We start from the raw sequence: 7,554 nt of genomic DNA, 5'->3' as shown, positions 1-7,554 counted from the left end.
CTTGCCAGGTGAGGGCGGAGCTTTGCCGGGTGAGGGCGGAGCTTGACCAGGGCATGCGCGATGCGTCGGGGGCGGAGCTTTGCCGGGTGAGGGCGGAGCTTTGCCGGGTGAGGGCGGAGCTTGACCAGGGCATGCGCGATGCGTCGGGGGCGGAGCCTTGCCGCGGGGGGCGGAGCTTTGCCGTGGGAGGGCGGAGGTTTGCTGTGAAGGGCGGAGCTTTGTCTGCGCATGCGCGCTGTCTCAGGGGCGGAGCTTTGCTGCGGGGGGCGGAGCTTTGCCATGGGAGGGTGGAGCTTTGCCGAGGGGGCGGAGCTTCACCGGCGCATGCGTGCTGTGTGCAGGGCAGAGCTTGGCTGCAGAGGGCGGGGTTTTCCGCTGGGAGGGCGGAGCTTCGCCAGCGCCTGCGAGGTGCATCGGGGGCGGGCATCGCGCCGTGGGTGGAGCTTCCCCCCGCGGAGGGGCCAGCGGGAGCCCGGCTGCGGCTGCAGGCAGGGAGGAGGTGAGCGGGGAAAGTCCCGAGAAGGGCGGCGGTGCCTGGGGGGGGGGAGCGGCCGGGCCGGCGGGAGGCACGGAGCGGGGAGGGTGCGGTGCCGTGTGGGAGCCGGGCGGGTGGGGCTTCCCGGGGCCGGGCGGCGGGGGGGCGCCGCGCCGCTCCGGGGCCGGGCGGCGGGGGGCGCCGCGCCGAGCTGAGCCGCGCTGGTTCGATGCTGGGCGGGCGCCGCGCCGGTGCGGGCCGGGCGGCGGGGCAGCGCCGAGCCGCGCCGGGGCCGGGCGGCGGGGCAGCGCCGAGCCGCGCCGGGGCCGGGCGGCGGGAGAGCGTCGCGCCGAGCCGAGCCGCGCCGGTCCGGGGCCGGGCGGGCGCCGCGCCGAGCCGCGCCGCTCTGGGGCCGGGCGCCGGGGGCCGCCGCGCCGATCTGAGCCGCACTGATTCGATGCTGGGCAGGCGCCGCGCCGGTCCGGGGCCGGGCGGCGGAGAGGCGCCGCACCGAGCCCCGCCGGGGCCGGGCGGCGGGGGAGCGCCGCGCCGAGCCGCGCCGGCCCGGGGCGGGGCGGGGGGGGGGGACCCGCGCCGGTCCGGGGCCGGGCGGCGGGGGAGCGCCGAGCCGCGCCGGGGCCGGGCGGCGGGGGAGCGCCGCGCCGCTCCGGGGCCGGGCGGCGGGGGAGCGCCGAGCCGAGCCGCGCCGCTCCGGGGCCGGGCGGCGGGGGGCGCCGCGCCGAGCCGCGCCGCTCCGGGGCCGGGCGGCGGGGGGCGCCGCGCCGAGCCGCGCCGCCGCTCCGGGGCCGGGCGGCGGGGGGGCGCCGCGCCGAGCCGCGCCGGGGTTGGGCAGCGGGGAGCGCCGCGCCGAGCCGCGCCGCTCCGGGGCGGGGGGTGCCGCGCCGAGCCGCGCCGCTCCGGGGCCGGGCGGGCGCCGCGCCGCGCCGGTCCGGGGCCGGGCGGCGGGGGGGCGCCGCGCCGCGTCGGCGCCGGGCGGGGGCGGGCAGCCGGAGGTGTTGGCGGGGGCTGCCCGGAGCCGCGCTGGGGGCTCGGCGGGGCTTCCACGTGCGGCGGCGGCGGGGGGAACGGTGTCCCCGCAGGGTCCCAAAGCACGGAGGGTTGCGTCTCGCGGCATCCGGGGCTTTTGGTCGGTCACGTTGGTTCCCCGGGGCATGCCGGGAGGTGTAGTTTCTAGGGCCGTGGCTGCCGGGCAAACCGCTTCCTTTTTTGCCTCCTCCTTTCCCTTGCCTGCGGGGGAGCGGCGGGCCGGCGGGAGGCACGGAGCGGGGAGGGTTCGGTGCCGTGTGGGAGCCGGGCGGGCGGGGCTTCCCGGAGCCGGGCGAGGGGGGCGCGTCGGGTCGGGGCCGGTGGCGAGGTGGGCCGGGAGTTGGCCGGGCGCCGCGCCGGTGCGGGGGGGCGCCGCGCCGAGCTGCGCCGCTCCGCTCCGCTCCGGGGCCGGGCGGCGGGGGGAGCCGCGCTGGGGGCTCGGCGGGGCTTCCACGTGCGGCGGTGGCGCGGTGAACGGTGTCCCCGCAGGATCCCAAAGCACGGAGGGCTGCGTCCCCTGGCATCCGGGGCTTTTGGTCGGCCACGTTGGTTCCCCGGGGCATGCCGGGAGGTGTAGTTTCTAGGGCCGTGGCTGCCGGACAAACCGCTTCCTTTTTTGCCTCCTCCTTTCCCAGCGTCACCTTCTGCGTCCCGGGAAGAAAATCCCGCGTGGGTGATTCCGCTCGGCGCTCAGGTAATCGCGTGTCTGGGGCTGCGGGAGCGGGGAGAAACCCTTGCCGGGTCAAGGACGCTCCAGGGGCGCCACATCAAAGCCAGAGGAAAGGCAAAGCCGCTGCCCGTGCAGAAAAGCCGATGACAAATTGCAGCTGAGAGAGCGCGCCGCGTTCCTGCAGTGCTCCCTTGGCAGTTTCGGCTGTTTGCCTTCCGGGCAAAAGAACAGACTTTCCTCTAGGAGAAATGAAGAGCTGCCTGTTCCCTTCTTTAGGGTCCGGTGTTTCTCTTCTGGTCGGTCGTGCTACTTTGATGGGCGAGCTGGAAATAGCCTGTTGTTTTGATACGCAGAACTAAATTGTTAGTAACATGCGGTGTCAGTAGAGTTCATTTTGGAGCACCTAGGTGCCAGTGGAAACGTAAGGAATGAAACGCGATGGAAACCGATCTTTAAACTTTAGTTTTCCTTGGTTTTTCTTTGCCATCAGAGCGTCGATGGCACGGTGGCCTGTGGCTCGGTGCACGTTCTGTTCCGTGGAGCCTTCGGTCTAGGACTTTGAAGTAACAAAGTTTGTCCTTCCAGAAAAGGGCTAGTCGCTCCTAGGATTGAGGTGTGGGCTTGGAGAGTCTCTTAAGCACGTGCCTAGAATTAAAGCCGAATTTCACTTCCTGTTGCTGCTGTTTGTCTTCACTTTCATTCCTTTCGCCACGGCTCCATCGTGAGCGGGAGCTCTGAATCATCCCTTTTTTTCAGTCTCGCACACGTTTTTTTACCCAAGGAGGTGCTACGTTTAGAAGTTAAGGAGTTTTCTCACAAACGCGTCGGTCGATGCAATTGCGTTGTGATTGTTAAAACCCCCAAAATAACACCGGTCTTACAGATCTGGCCTATTTCTTCTGAACACGGATTCGTCGCGTGCAAATCGGGATACAGATCGTCTGCGCTTCCTGCTCTGTGGAGGACACTGTGCTGAGACAGGGGTGAGCTCCCAAAGGAAAAAAAATACAAGGTCATGGGGTTTTTTTGTTTGTATTTGGGGGCGGGGGGGGGTGTATTTAAAAGAAAAAAAAAAAAAAGAGTGGAATGTTGACTGGTGGCAGCCTGCAGAGCTCTTTTGCTGCCCGGCCTCTCCTTTTCCTCTCTTGAAGTCCTCTTTCGTGGCTGTAATTGTCGTTTGGAGAAGTTCGGAAGAGCAGTTCAGGGACTTGCCTGGGCCCGTGTGCTAGTAATACCAGGAAGGGAAACGCTTGAACCGGTAGCAAAGAAGTTGGCTCCAAGTAGAGGTTCTGAAGGAAGAACAACGATAACAGGAAGCAAATAGCAAGTTACCAAAAAATGGGCGCGTGTCAAACGCCTCCGAGTTTTATTGCCGAATGTTGTTTGGCAATATGTTCCAAAGGGCTATTTTTTCCTTCGCTCGGCTGTAGCCTTCGCAAGACTTCACAAAACCGGGCAGCTTGGGACTCCTCCCCAGCTTTATGCTACAGGTTTTTTTTCCTCTCTCAGCAGAGTGTCAGCTGCCGCCGTTTCACCGTGGTCGCCCTTTCTTCTGCCGTGAAAGCGCAAGACGGACGGAAAGGCTGCGTAGCGGTCTGCGAGTACAAGGTACGTCCGCGATGCGTGTCCGCGTTTTTCCTAAGGCGCTTGGAGCATGGACTTCAAAGTTAACGTCAAGAATGCGCCAGCTCTCCTTCCTTCTGTAGTTTTTCTAGGAACTATTTTAACGCAGATCCTAAAAGGAAAAGAAGGTCTGCGCTGGAGCGTGTTCTGCCTGTGCAAAGCCGACTTCCCTCCGTTTATTTTGCCTTCCTGAAAGCGCAATCTTCTGTTTCTGTGCGCTTACTAGGAAATGATATCGGGAAAATAGTTGCGTCCTAAAAGAGGAAAGACGCCGTTTGTAAGAGTTCAGGCGTTCAGAAGAAACAGGCTTTGTTTTCGTCATAGAAGCTGTGTGCTTTTTCAGTCAATAAGTTTTGAAAATATCTTAGAGTAGTCCTTGAAAAGCTTACTGAGATACTAGCGTCCGTACTAAAAGCGATCCAGGTCCAAGGAGAGACGTGGACAAAAGAGGAGGAATCGGCCTCGAAAATTCGTGTGTGTGATCAAAAACGTTCAAAACTGTAAATACGGGTGTGAGGCATTGCAGTAGAGAAAAATCTCTCGCCTTTATATATATATATATATATATATATATAAAAAAATAATATTCATATGTATATATACAGTATTCATATATATATATATATATATATAAAAAGAAGGATTTCCAAATACAAACTTATATCTGCTGTATTATATAAATGATTCAAAAATAATTTTCTGTCTTTTTCCATTTTTTCCGTCTCCGTTTTAGTTCACCGATGCGGGTTTTTAAATCACTTCCTGATGTTCTTAATCGCCGCTTCCTTTAAGCACTCTCCTGTCTCCTGTTGCCCCTCTTTCCTTAGGGCCCTCGTTTTTTGAATTTTTCTTCTCCGTCCCTTTAGTTCGCTGTCCTGTTTTTTAATTTTCCCAATTATTTCTTGTCTTTCCTTAGTGCCCTTGCTTTTTAAAATTTTGTTTCTGCATCTCTGTTTTAGTGCACTGTCCCTAATGCTGATTGCTTTTTAAGTTTTCTTTCTATGCCTCCTTTTATTCCGTTCACTGTCTTTATTTTGAATGATTTCTTGTCTTTCCTTAGCACTGTCGCTTTTAAAAATTTCTGTCTATGTCTGCATTGTAGTTCAATGTTGCTACTTTGTACTGCTTTCCTCTCTTAATCCTTTGGCTTTTAAAATTTCTACTTGCATCTTGTTTGCTGTCATTAATTTTTAATTATTCTTTCTTGTTTTTCCTTAGTGCCATCACTTTTTAAATCTTCTTTTCCATCTCCATTTTAGTTCACCAATGGGATTTTAAAATTTTTTCCTTATTTCCTTAATCACCATTGCTTTTAAAAGTTTGTCTGTTTTTATACCATTTCCTGTCTTTATTTTGATGTATTTATCTTTAATTATTTTTTTGTCTTTCCTTAGTGCCCTACCTTTTAAAATTTTCTTTCCACAGCTCTCTCTTAGTTTGTTTTCTTTTTCTTTTAGTTTTCTTTCTATGCCTACTTTTGTCCTGTTCACTGTCTTTATTATTTAATGATTTCTTGTCTTTCCTTAGTGCCTTTGCTTTTTAAAATGTCTATTTATGTCTGTGTTGTAGTTAGCTGTCACTATTTTTTAGTGCTTTCCTTTCTTAATCTTAATATTTGGGTTTTCCTTTTTTCCTTTCTTAATCTTGATCATTGGTTTTTAAAATTTTCTACTTTTATCTCCTTTGCTGTCATGAGATGTTAATTATTTTTTCTTGTTTTTCATTACTGCCATTGCTTTTACAATTTTTTAATTCTACATCTCTCTTTTAGTTCACAGTTTCGATTAATTTTTTCCTTATTTTCCTTATAGTTTGCCATCGCCGTTTTTTCATTTGCTCAATATGGCTTTAATCTCCATTGCTTTTAAATTTTCTGTCTCCTTTTATCCCCTTTGCTGTCTTTATTGTGCTCTAGTTAATTATTTCTTGTCTTTCCTTGGGGCCCTCCCGTTTTAAATTTTCTTGCTCTGCCTTTCGTTTGCTGTCCCTAGTTTTTAGTTCCCTCCCCTTCTTTTCCCTAATGCTCACGGCTTTGCAAATTTTCTTTCTCTGCCCACTTTTCTCCTGTTCACCATCTGTAGTTTTGAATGATTTGTATTTCCTTAGTGCATTTTTTTTTTTTTTTTTATTTCTGCATTGTAGTTCACTGCTGCTATTTTTTAGTTCTTTCCTTTCTCCGTCCTTTGGCTTTTAAAATGTTCTACTTTTATCCCGTTTGCTGCTGTTAGTTTTTGATTGTCCTTTCTTGTCTTTCCTTAGTGCTATCGCTTTTTAGATTTTCTTTCATCATCTCCATTGTAGTTCAGTGATGCTATTTTTGAATGTTATCCTTATTTCCTTAATCACAGTTTCTTTTAAAGTTTTCTGTCTCCTTTTGTTCCAGTAGCTGTCATTATTTCCCTGTATTTATGTTTTAATTATTTCTTGTCTTTCCATAGTGCCCTCACTTTTTAAATTTTCCTTCTCCATCTCTTTAAGTTCACTGCCACTATTTTTTAATTTTTCCATTTATTTCTCTAATCCCTGTTACTTTTTAAAATTTTCTTTTATGCCGTTCCCAGTCTTTATTATGCTGTTCTTTTAATTACTTCTTGCCTTTCTTTAATTCCTTTGCTTTTTAGATGTTCTATTTTAATCTGTTCTAGCCTGCTGTCTCTATGTTTTAATTTTTCCCTTATCGCCCCCTTTGAAAATGTTCTTTCTATGCTTACTTTTCTTACTTTTGATGCCTTTATTTTTTAATTATTTCTTTTCTTTCTACATCTCGGTTTTAGTTCAGTCCCTATTTTTAAATTTTTCCATTTTATTTCCCTAATCCCCCTTGCTTTTCAGATTTTTCTACTTTTACCTCGTTCACTGTCTTTATGTTGCTGTCTTGTCTTTTAATAATTTCTTGTCTTTGGTTAGTGCCCTTGCTTTTTAGAGTTTCTTTCTGCATTTATTTTAGTTCACTGTCCCTATTTCCTAATTTTTCCCTTTGTTTCCCTAATTCCCCTCTGCTTATTAAATCTTCTTTCTATGCCTACTTTTATTACCTTTGAATTTTTTTAATAATTTCTTGTCTTAGTGCCGTCACTTTAAAAATTTTATTTTTACATCTCTGTTTTAGTTTGCTCTCCTTTATCTCATAATTTTCCCTTTATTTCCCTAATCCCTGTCGCTTTTAAAATTGTCTACGTTTATTCCCTTTGCAGTCTTTATTTTGCTGTCTTTTCTTTTCATAATTTCTTGTCTGTCCTTAGTGCCCTCGCTTTTTCAATGTTCTTTCTCCATCTCTGAGTTTGCTGTCCCTATTTTTCAATTTTTCCCCTTTATTCCCCTAGCTCCCCTCTGCTTATTAAATGTTCTTTCTATGCCCACTTTTATTCCCTTTGCTGTTGTTTAAAAAATTATTTCTTTTTCTTTCATTCGTGCCGTTGCTTTTTAAATTTTCTTTCCACATCTGTTTTAGTTCGCTGTCCCTATCTTTTAATTTTTCCCTTTATTTCCCTCATACCCATCACTTTTAAAACGTTCTTTCCCTGTCTACATTTTTCCCTTCGATGTCTTTATTTTTAATTATTTCCTTAGTGCCTTTGATTTTCAATTTTCTTCCTATGTCCCCGTTTCAGTTCAGTGCCCCTACTTTTAAATTTTTTCCTCTATTTCCCTAAACTCTGTTGCTTTAAAAATTTTCTACCTTTATTCCGTTCACTGTCATTATTTTTTAATTATTTCTCATCTTTCCTTAGCGCGGTCG

General features: G+C 50.9%; 1 long non-coding RNA gene across 1 annotated transcript; it reads left to right on the top strand.

Annotated features, from left to right (window-relative positions):
- Window positions 1-305: 305 nt before the first annotated feature.
- Window positions 306-4,353, top strand: LOC148051294 (uncharacterized). Its single transcript, XR_015699901.1, has 3 exons — window positions 306-499; window positions 3,076-3,175; window positions 3,705-4,353. It is a non-coding gene; the product is annotated as an uncharacterized LOC148051294 (long non-coding RNA).
- Window positions 4,354-7,554: the final 3,201 nt, after the last annotated feature.

This window comes from Nipponia nippon, unplaced genomic scaffold, assembly GCF_047370975.1.
Source record: "Nipponia nippon isolate SJK-2023a ecotype South Korea unplaced genomic scaffold, ASM4737097v1 scaffold_6, whole genome shotgun sequence".
NCBI classification, from domain to species: Eukaryota; Metazoa; Chordata; class Aves; order Pelecaniformes; family Threskiornithidae; genus Nipponia; species Nipponia nippon.
The sequence above is the reverse complement of the archived record's forward strand: the minus strand, read 5'-3'. Positions and strand labels throughout refer to the sequence as shown.